This window comes from Bos indicus, chromosome 19, assembly GCF_029378745.1.
Source record: "Bos indicus isolate NIAB-ARS_2022 breed Sahiwal x Tharparkar chromosome 19, NIAB-ARS_B.indTharparkar_mat_pri_1.0, whole genome shotgun sequence".
Classification (NCBI taxonomy): Eukaryota; Metazoa; Chordata; class Mammalia; order Artiodactyla; family Bovidae; genus Bos; species Bos indicus.
Genome location: NC_091778.1, coordinates 61,284,846 through 61,296,263, shown reverse-complemented (window position 1 = coordinate 61,296,263; position 11,418 = coordinate 61,284,846). Strand labels below are relative to the sequence as shown.

Below are 11,418 nucleotides of genomic sequence, written 5' to 3'. Positions count from 1 at the left end.
CTGTCAGGGAGGAATGTCTGGAAAGCTCTCATTTTATAAATAATCTACCAAATTTAAACCTTGTTCAAATGTTTATAACGGAGAACATGTTTTTAGTGGTTGCCAGAGAGCAAGGACTTCTAGCATCTATTAATATTCTGCCAACTTCTGGTTACTAAATTTATCATCAGAGATGGATGCTATTTTCTGCATCATATAGAATTTTCTGTTAAAACTGAAACTAAATTTAGAGAAATAACATACAGAATTATGTGTAGGCTTCACTTATATGTGATAAAAATAAATACCGGCATGCATGTAGTCACGTACTTAATGGGGGTCCTTTTTTTTTTTTAAATGTGGATCGACCTCTATTATTTTCACTACTGGAGCTGGGCAGAAGTGTTGATAATTTTAAAATGATCTATGGTTCTCTTCAGAATGCAGTTTTAACCTTTACATCTTATAGGTTTGTGTTGCTTTTAAAGGGGCTTCCCAGGTGGCTCAAGTGGTAAAGAATTCGCCTGCCAGTGCAAGAGAAGCGCGTCTTCTCCCTGGGTCAGGAAGATCCCCTGGAGAAAGAAATGGCAGCCCACTCCAGTATTCTTGCCTGGAGAGCTCCATGGACAAAGGAGCCTGGTGGGCAACGGTCCATGGGGCTGCAAAGAGTCGGACAGGACCGAAGCGACAGAGCACACAGGCGTTGCTTTTGAAACCGACTTTAGAAAAAGTGATAAAGTTGCTTTGAAGACCGAATTCCAAGTGAAGCTGATCATTTTAAAGATTCCCACCCCCCACCCCCCGCCTCCCCGCACGATTCTTCCTCTAAATACCTGAGCCTGTTGCACGTTGAGCATAGGGAACATCTTCTCCCCTCGGAATATTACACAGCATCCATTTATGACTCAGATTCTTCTTAGAATTAAGACATTAAAAGGTCTTGGTTTTACGGAAATGCCTTCATATCTTTAGGTAAAATAAAACTAAATGAAATACAAGGGGATGTTGACAAAAGTCCCAGAGAAGGGACACGATTACACATTCTCTGTCATTGCTAATCTCATTGGACTGGGAGCAGCTGCAGACCTCCTGTGGGAAACCAGCAAGACTGCCTGGCAGCTGGGAAGCAGCTGTTGGGCTGGTGGTTGCGGCTGATGCCCATTCTGATTGGATAGAGTGGCTGGTACCCATTCTGATTGGACAGAGCGTCTGTTTCTGATTGGCTGTTGCCCTCGCTCTACCAGCTCTTAAATACTCTCAACCCCAGTCCTGGGCGCAGGTAGCCATTCTGTGCTCTTGATACTTGTACATTTCGTCTGTGTCCTGAGCAAGCTTCCCTTGATCAGAAGTTGATTGAATGAAGGTTATGTTTGGCCAGTTCCGGTGTGGAGGGGAGAAGGGTGCAATGCACTATGAAATAGGCTAGATACTCTAATTTTAGAATCCTTCAAAATGAAGTAGATGGAATGGCAAACAACACAAGTGACCGAGGAACAGACGCACGTTGTCAGTCAGGTAGGCGATCCATTCATTACGTAGCTCCTTGGCAACTTGATGCTATTAATGGCTTGGAAAAGCAAGGACACCCACAGGGAGTTTATATACTTTATTTAACTATGGATTTTCATTTTTACAAAGCATCCTTTTTTTTTTTTTTTTATCCTCATCTATACTTGCAAAGAGCCCATGAATGGGATAAGAATGAAGACTTATTCCTAGCTTCATTTCCTACTCTTGTCAGAAATATTAAGTCAGGAAAAACAAGGAGGCATGCGGTTGCCTGAGATGGAGTGGTGATACCTCTACGTAGAACTGAATGCACCCCTATCTGAATCTGACATTGGCCATTCGCTCGAACAAATAAACGAATAATGGCACTTCACAACTCCTTTATTCTCAAAAGTCAGGCTGTGAAGGTACGCTTAGTGGCTAGACACATGGAAATGATTGGGAAGCAGAGTACAGTGCAAAAGGGTTTCAAAAACCACATGGTCTCAATGATATTTCCCTAGTGCTCCGAGCAATTTTCTTCCACCATCAAATGGTTTCAAGACGCTCCAGCTCAAAATTACCTACAAAACGTAAATGCCAAAAAGAGAGAGAGAGAGTAAACTGCAATGCATTAGGACAAAACAATCCAGTAACCCCAGAGGAAATTCCTTGTCAAAATTGTGAATGGGACACGCTGTGGTACAGACGGCCACTGCCCGAACTTCCATCCAAAGGCGCTGTGACTCGCCCGCCGCAGTACAGAAGGCAGTGATTCACACACGACGCTGAGAAAGGCCCCGAGTCACCTGCGTCTGTTTATTTCTGCGGATGGTGACGGGGCGGAGTTCTCGAACGAGCCGATGAAGGTGTTCCTATACGTGAATAACGGTTTACTGTGAGAACATGTGTGATATGGAAAGTCTTCGTTTTAGGTGTTTCTGAGTTAACAGGCATGTTAGTCAAAGAAAGACTCATAACACCTTTCCCCATAGAATGTTCTATCAGGAGCCAGCTACCTGCTCATAATCAAAAGTCTTACCACTGATTTGTCTCCCTAGTTTTGCTCATGATTCTTCGTGACGTGACTTCTATTGAATTTGATTCTCTAGGAGCTTGATGCCATATATTTCTGCCTTTATATTTTTCTAAATATGGAATGAAATGATGTCATGTGGTGATGTCGTCAGATGATATGTGCATCTTTATTTAGCTAATTAAATATGTTGGTAGTGTGGTGGTGGTTTAGTCACTAAGGCATGTCCAGCCCAGGCTCCTTTGTCCATGGGATTTTCCAGGCAAGAATACTGGAATGGGTTGCCATTTCCTTCTCCAGGGAACCTGCCTGTCCCAGGGATTGAACCCCTGTTTCCTGCATTGGCAGGTGGATTCTTTACCATCTGAGTCACCAGGGAAGCCCGATTTATTTAACCTACTGCATACAAATAACTTTTCTAAGCTCTTTACATGAAAATTCACTTACATTTCAGAAACATAATAATTTATTATTCTCATCTCACAAATGAAAACATCACATTTCAGACACACTCAGCAGATAGCACAAGATGATAAAAGTTGTTGTTAGCTGAATTGGGATTTTTCATTTCCAGTCTCTTCAAATACATGAAAAATAGACCTGTCAGAAAAGAGTAAAACTAGCATAAGAGTTAATTATTTCTCATATTAAGACACCATAAGCATCACTGTTGGAAACACATCGTGAAGGCCAAGTATAAAACCATAAATATTTCCTAAATTAAAACATCTTATTTTGCTATGATGCAAGCAGGATGGGTATTTGGGACATGATAAAAAATTATATGCTATGCTATGCTAAGTCACTTCAGTCGTGTCCGACTCTGTGCGACCCCATAGACGGCAGCCCACCAGGCTCCCCCGTCCCTGGGATTCTGCAGGCAAGAACACTGGAGTGGGTTGCCATTTCCTTCTCCAATGCATGAAAGTGAAAAGTCACAGTCATGTCCGACTCTTAGCGACCCCATGGACTGCAACCTACCAGGCTCCTCCATCCAAGGGATTTTCCAGGCAAGAGTACTGGAGTGGGGTGCCATTGCCTTCTCCTGAAAAAAAAAAATTATATAGGGGGAGATTATTAAGATGTAAGACACCCAGAAACTATCAGGTGTTTAAACTGTGTAAGGATGTTGGTGAAGCTTAGCAGGAGCCCACATGGATACAGGTGGAAAGCTTTGCTAGAGTTTCTTCCTATGGGCAGGTGCTAATGAAGCACTTTGTAGACCTCTTCCTAAGAGCTCATATGCATCTGTACAGTCATAATCTGGGGCCTCCCAGGCCAGTGGTAAAGAACCCACCTGCCAATGCAAGAGACATAGATGAGGTGAGTTCAACCCCTAGGTTGGGAAGGTCCTCTGAGAAGGGTCTTTGGGAAGACAGAATTTGCAAAAAGAGAATAGAAGTTGCCAGACTCTGTTAGTTTGAGATAACATTTTATTGACTCCTCACTCTATTACAAAGGAGGGCATAGCAACCCACTCCAGTATTCTTGCCTGGGGAATCCCATGGACAAAGGAGCCTGGGAGGCTACAGTCCATGGGATCACAAAGAGTCGGATATGACTGAAATGACTTAGCACAAGCACATAGTCATATTCTACTTACTTTAGATTTCAAAGACAGTTAAGAGCAATTTTTAACTCCGTGAAAAAGCTAGTTCTCTGTATTCTCAACACTTTGGAGAAAAGTGATGAGGTACCAATAACAGGCAAACTACAGTCTCCAGGTAATTTTGACCCTTTTTCTGTTTTTTTAAATAAAGTTTTATTGAAAAACTGCTCTAGGCTTCTTTATTTATGGATTGCCTATGGCGGCTTTCACGGCAACAGCAGGGCAAAGCATCTGCTTTGCGCTGGTCCTAAAGGGACCATCTGGCTGCAAAGCCAAGAATATTTACAGTCTGACGCTTTACAGAAAAGTTTTGCCAACCCCTGACCTGGATGATTGCGGCATATGTTTAAAAAATAGAAAAAAAGAAAGAAAGAAAGAAGAAAGGAAATAAAGACTATTGAGCCCTTAGCCTTAGTAGACACAGGGAGACAGAGTTGAAATTTCATGCTCCTTCCCAGACACTGGCCCCAGTGGCATGCCATCTGTCACGGTACCATCATGATATTATTGCAGAGGACATCTATTTGGCCTAATTGCAGTAACACCACAGACAGAATTTGCAAAAAGAAAACAGAAGTTGCCAGACTCTGTTAGTCTGAGATAACATTTTATTGACTCCTCACTCTGTTACAGGATTTCAGCTCCCTTACTTCATCTCTGCCCAAACAGTCAAACTCCTTCAATGTTTTTAATAAGAGGCAATTATTTTTATAGGATTTTAAACAAATCTCCATGGCATTCAAATATTTTTTTTTCAAAATGGTCATAGATATTATATTTTAGTACAGAATCAGTGTTGAGTTAGCTCTTTCACAGAAAAGATGTTAAAATGATTGAAATCACGGGGAGAAATCACTAGTAGACACATACGTGTGACTTGTGTAGGGTAGGCATCAGCTCTTACTGTTTAAACTGTGGCACAGAAAAGTTGAATAATGTGAGGATTTGGAGAGGCTTTATGTTTAGCTGTGGATACACATTAACATTCTAGAACTTAAGACTGGCTGGGGAGCTTTGAAACAAGAATGACAAGGATGATCCAGAACTTCACAGCCTCTTACTGCTGAATGCCACGAGACAACTCAACATTCTGATAGTTTAGCTACCTATCAGCTCAGGGAAATTCCTGGGGAGTGATACAATTACACTGGCCTGTAATTATTTGTCAAATTTTGTTACTACATATATCAAAACTTTGTACGGCTCAAATCATATATGCTTTTAAGTATCAGCAAGACAAACATTTGCTATAACGTGGCTTGGTCTATTAGCAAGATGTTATACATGTTTCTGGGCTTCCCAGGTGGCTCAGTGGTAAAGAATCCACCTGCAATGCAGGAGACCTTGGTTCAATCCTTGGGTCTGGAAGATTCCCTGGAGAAAGAAATGGCAACTCACTTCAGTATTCTTGCCTGGAGAATCCCATGGTCAGAGAAGTTTGGCATAGTACTGTCCGTGGGGTTGCAGAATGAGTCAGACACGACTGAATGACTAAGCAGCAACAAGGACATGTCCCTAAAAGAAGTTAAAGCAGAGCCTGTAAGGGATCTGTGAAATACTGGATTGGCATACTTAACCTATAATTGCTTTCTGCTATCTAACCACTATTTTATGTAACTTGGGGACCCCAAGTTGGTGTTGTTGTTGTTGTTTTTAATAAAAGGACTGTCATAAAAGGTAGTGGGTACATCACTATCATTCAGGAAACCAAGCAGAAAATTAAATTACTTTTAGTCTGTCTTTTTGAACTATTAATCTTTCATTCACCTATTTAGGCATAAAACTACCCTAATCATCAGTGAGACACACAAACACATGTAATTTTATTCTTTAAATGTAAGTTGTACTAACATGAGCTTGCATTTTTTTATTTTCTGATGATATTAAAATTACCTCCTATAAGACTATTGAAGCACAAAGGTGAATAAACAAAAATACACATTCTGATAAATGCTTGTATTCAAATATGATGCTTCCCTTTACTTGTAAATGCTGGTTCAATAATTGAAGGGGAAAAGATAATACAGAGAGTCTGTCAACGTCTTTGTGTCTTTGAAGACACACTGACAAATTAAGCAACAGCCTTTGAAACTTTGAATGAGCATGATTTAAAAATCTGTCCATTTTCCAGAAACTAGTATGCTGAGTTTTGCCAGCCTCTGGTTAGACATTTCATTGGCCACCCAGACCAAAGGCAATTTATGCGAGCCTTCTGAGGTACACCCATCCATTAAAAGGCCACAGCACGAAATGCCAAGTAACGCATCCCGGTCCGAGTGGGTGCTGCCGTGCCCTAGAAATTACTCAATGAGTCGTCTATTTCTGGCTTTGTGAATGAGCAATTCTCAGCTGCTCTTACTCTTAAAATAGGAAGGAATTTTCCACACCCAGGATCCAGTTGCTCTGCTGGGGATTCTCCCTGTGACTAGACTCCACGCTCTGCCCTTATCTCTCTTTCCCCACCTGGATCCGACCTCACAGCGTGGCTTTACCTGAGTTCCTTGGGTCTGTAGCTTCGGGTTGGGTTGGGTCACCAGGCAGCACTGACAGGAGAAGAAGAGTGTAAAGAGAGAGACAGGCATGTTTATTTCCCTGATTGCTCTCGGCTGGGCTGCAATATCGGTGATACATATCTGTGTCCCCTACCTACGCCACAGCTCCTTCGGGATGGCCCCTCTGCTGGGGCTACTGTGCCCGCCAGGTTACAGGCAATGCCTTGCTCTACCCTTTCAAGCTGGGAGGTGGGAACCCCTGAATAGTATCGCTCACCCATAAATGTTTCAGCACCCCTCAATGGTCCCGGTCCCTCTTCCCACCCCATCTGTAAATAGATGCTCCCTTTTATATCTAGCTTTATTGAGGTGTAATGGACAAAAGAAAATTGTATATATCTAAGGTATAGAGAAGGCTTCCCAGGCAGCTCAGATGATAAAGAATCCACCTGCCAATGCAGGAGACATGGGTTAGATCCCTGGGTCAGGAAGATCCCCTGGAGAAGGAAATGGCAACCCACTCCAGTACTCTTGCCTGGAAAATCCCTTGGACAGAGGAGCCTGGCAGGCTACAGTCCATGGGGTCACAAAAGAGTCGGACACGACTCAGCGACTAAGTAACAACAAAGGTGAACAGCATGACGGTTTGATGTATGTGTATGCTGTGAAATGATCACCACAACTGAGGTAGTTAACACATTCATCATCTCAAATATAAACCCATTTCTGTGTGGGGAAAATGTATAAGATCTATCCTCTTAGCAAATTTCAAGTATATAATACAGTATTAATAGCGACAGTCACCATGGTGCATATTGGATCTCTAGAACTTGTACATTTTTTTAAGTGTGGACCATTTGAAGACTCTCTATTGAATTTGTGGCAATATTGCTTCTGTTTTTTGTTTTGATGTTTTGGCCATGAAGCATGCAGGAACTTAGCTCCTGGGCTAGGGATTGAACCCACACCCACCGCATTGAAAGGTGACGTCTTATGGACTGGACGACCAGGAAAGTCCCAGAACATACGCATTTTATAACTGAAAGTTTGGACCTTTGACCAACATTTTCCCTATTTCCTTCACTCCACCTCCAAGCCCCTGGCAATCATTGTCCAAACATCTAAAAACTTTGATGTTTTTAGATCCTACACGTAAATGAAATCATGTAGTATTTGTCTTTGTCTTTCTTTGTCTGTCTTCCAAGGTAATCATATTTTTGGAGGTGGCATGATTTCCTTGCTTTTAATGACTGAATAATATCCCACTTTCTTATGCATATATATGGATAAGATAGCCCACTTTACATATAGCCCACTTTCTTTATGCATTACTCACTGATGAACACAGATTGTTTCTGTATCTTGGCTGGTGTGAATAACGTGGCAATGAAGATGGGCTGCCAGTGTCTCTTTGAGGCACGGATGTCATTTCTTTCATTGTCTCACCCAGAAGTGGGAATCCCGGGGTCAGATGGTAGCGTTAACAAGGGCATGAAGAAAAGGGACCTTCACATGAATACAGAGTTGCACAGCCACTGTGCAAAACAGCAAGGAGAGTCCTCAAGAAATTTAAAAATAGAACTGCCCTGTAACCTGACAATAACCCTTCCTCTCCAAATCCTTTGCACAGATCTTCTCTTAAAGTGAGGACGTGTCTGAAACAGGTATGCCCCTCTGACAATATGCTGCTGCAGATTATCCACAAAGCTAATTTGCTTTTAACAATTTATCAGTGAAGATTGAATAGACAATAGAAAAATAAAGAGAAGAAATATGATAGGTTAATTCTGACAGGAATTTAGTTAAAATGGAAGCTCTTCAGGGTGCTGGTGGGGCTACTTTTATGGTGTTAATTAGGGATGGCCAAGGGTCCAGGTCCTGTCTCTCAGTATATTTTGGAGTCTTCTGCCAAAGATTTGACCTCAGTTTCTAATGCTGCTGCTGCTAAGTTGCCTCAGTCATGTCCAACTGTACAACCCCATAGATGGCAGCCTACCAGACTCCCCCATCCCTGGGATTCTCCAGGCAAGAACACTGGAGTGGGTGCCATTTCCTTCTCCAATGCATGAAAGTGAAAGTGAAGTTGCTCAGTCGTGTCCGACTCTTCGAGACCCCAAGGACTGCAGCCCACCAGGCTCTTCCATCCATGGGATTTTCCAGGCAAGAGTACTGGAGTGGGTCCCCATTGGCTTCTCCGGCAGTTTCTAATAAGTCTATTTAAAGGCCATAAAAGTTAGTAACAGAACCACAAGGACAATACTATCTTTTGCCCTTGATGTGTGTAGAATAACTGAAAGACACTTTGCTCTTTCAAGATTCATTTTCTTGCAAATCATCAGCATTTTCAGCTGACTGACACTGCTAAAACTGTATTTTGAAATTTAAAGCTGAAAAGCAATTTCTTTATTCTAGGATATATTTTTCTTTTTCTTGAAACTATTTAAGTCATCATATTAGCAAGCCATGAGCAACTGCGGACAATCAGGAATTACCTGGAAGAAATGCATTCATTATAAGTCTAGATAACTTCTTTATATCTAGATAAGCGAGTGAGCTGTCTGTATCTATGTCACACGTACTCAGACGCTCAGTTGTGTCCAACTCCTCGTGAACCTATGGACTGTAGTTCACCAGGTTCTTCTGTCCATGGGATTCTCCAGGTAGGAATATTGGAGACAGTAGCCATCTCTTTCTTCAAGGGATCTTCTTGACCCAGGGATCAAATCTGCATCTCTTGCATTGGCAGGCAGGTTCTTTACCATGACTGCCTTGGCAAGGCCATCTAGTTCATGTAGGTCAATGTTGATATTGATATAACATCCCTGTGTATAAAAGCATGCTCTGTATCTATAAAATAGTATATAGCTATGGAAGGCTATAAATAATGCTATTTTATTAAGAACAGTGGTATAATAATAATAATGGGGCTTCCCTGGTGGCTCAGTGGTTTAGAATTTGCCTGCCAATGCAGCATATGTGGGTTCGATCCCTGGGTTGAGAAGATCCCCTGGAAGAGGGCATGGCAACCCACTCCAGTGTTCTTGCTTTGGAGAGTCCCATGGACAGAGGAGCCTGGTGGGCTACAGTCTGTGGGACTGCAAAGAGTCAGACATGACTTAACGACTAAACGACAACAAAGTGTAATAATAAAGTTGAGTGGAAGTGGACCAAATCCATCTGTCTTTTTACCTTTTATGCAGGGATAATCATGCAGTGATAGATGTCAATATTATAAATAAATACAAAGTCTCCCATGACAACCACATAGATCAGTTTCACTAATAACTAGGTTGATCTTTACTTTCTCCATAAATGTCTCTCTCCAACTGCAGCATAAAATAGTAAAAGCTATTCACTTTAAAATACCATTGTAGATATTTTGCCCTTCAGAAACCCACACTGAATGTGATTCTCCTTGAAAATCAATGGAAATGTGATGCATGAAAACTGAAAGAGGAAGGGTTGATGGTTTGATAGCAGAGCAGTTGTCATTGTGGTAAGACTGTATAAAAACCAAACAGAGATTTTGCATTTATTACATTAGTCACCCATCCACTGCTAAAAGCAAAATGGTTACAAATGGGTTTCATCAAATATTATATCTCCGATTATTCTTCATCCCAACCTTAAAAAAGGCTGACTTACCCAATCAATTTGCAATGTTTGCATTATTAAGAACATATTCTCTTCATACCATTGAGAAAAGCATCTGTAGATCAGGTTCTCATGCCAGACCATTGCCTCTGGCCAAAGCTTTCTTCTTAACAACATGAAAAGTAAAAAATGCAGAAAACAGTGAGTCCCAGAAAATTCAGTTTGAATGCCCAGCATTCCTTTAATAGAAATTGCAGGTAGAGTTTCATCTGTGTTAGTCAGGGTTTCAGGGTAGCAGGTAGGCTGTAGCCCTAACTGTCAGATTTCTATGAGTAATTCAATTGGCATGGAATAAATTCGGTTATATTTTTGACTGCTTGGTATTTCAAGGTTTTTAAAACTTTTTTTTTCCATTGTGGTGGTGGTGGCGGCGATGGAGGGTTAGTCTCTAAGTCTTGTCCAACCCTCTGCAGAGATGAACCCAAATATAAAACAAGGCAGTGTGGCAATTTTACCCACTAATGGCTCATCCTCCATATCTCCCTCAATTATAATCTTAATAATATCTCCCGCTTTGAAAAACTAGTTTATTTTTGGTTACATGTGATGAGTTGAACCCACGTATTTATAATTTCTTACCCACAAAACTGCACACATAAGAGTAAAGGAATAAAACAGACATCAGTTGTGGAGTTTAGGCAACAACACAGTTTCCTACGATGACGGCTGCTTCCTGTATCCACAACACGGACAGTCTTCCCACGTTGCTCCAAGGATGGTCTCTGTGACCCATTTGTTGTTCTTGTTCCATTGCTAAGTCCTGTCTGACTCTGTGACCCCCGTGGACTGCAGCACGCCCGGCTCCTCTGTCCTCCACTGTCTCCTGGAGTTTGCTCAGATTCATATCCGCTGAGTTAGTGATGCTATCTAACCATCTCATTCTCTGCCACCCCCTTCTCCTTTTGCCTTCAATCCTTCCCAGCATCTAGGTCTTTTCCAATGAGTGGGCTTTTTGCATCAGGTTGCCAAAGTATTGGAGCTTCAGCATTTGTCTTTCCGATGAATGTTCAGGGTTGATTTCCTTTAGGATTGACTGGTTTGAACCCCTTGCTGTCCAAGAAACTCTCAAAAGTCTTCTTCAGCACCACAATTTGAAAGCATCAATTCTTTGGTGTTCAGCCTTCTTTATGGCAAAAGTGAAGCCTATGACCTGTGAAGTC

The 11,418-nt window shown here is 41.7% G+C and overlaps 1 long non-coding RNA gene across 1 annotated transcript; it reads right to left on the bottom strand.

Annotated features, from left to right (window-relative positions):
* Nucleotides 1–2,951: 2,951 nt before the first annotated feature.
* LOC139177774 (uncharacterized) lies at nucleotides 2,952–6,657 on the bottom strand. Its single transcript, XR_011562258.1, has 4 exons — nucleotides 6,605–6,657; nucleotides 5,511–5,627; nucleotides 3,485–3,548; nucleotides 2,952–3,103 (listed from the first exon to the last, which is right to left on the bottom strand). It is a non-coding gene; the product is annotated as an uncharacterized lncRNA (long non-coding RNA).
* Nucleotides 6,658–11,418: the final 4,761 nt, after the last annotated feature.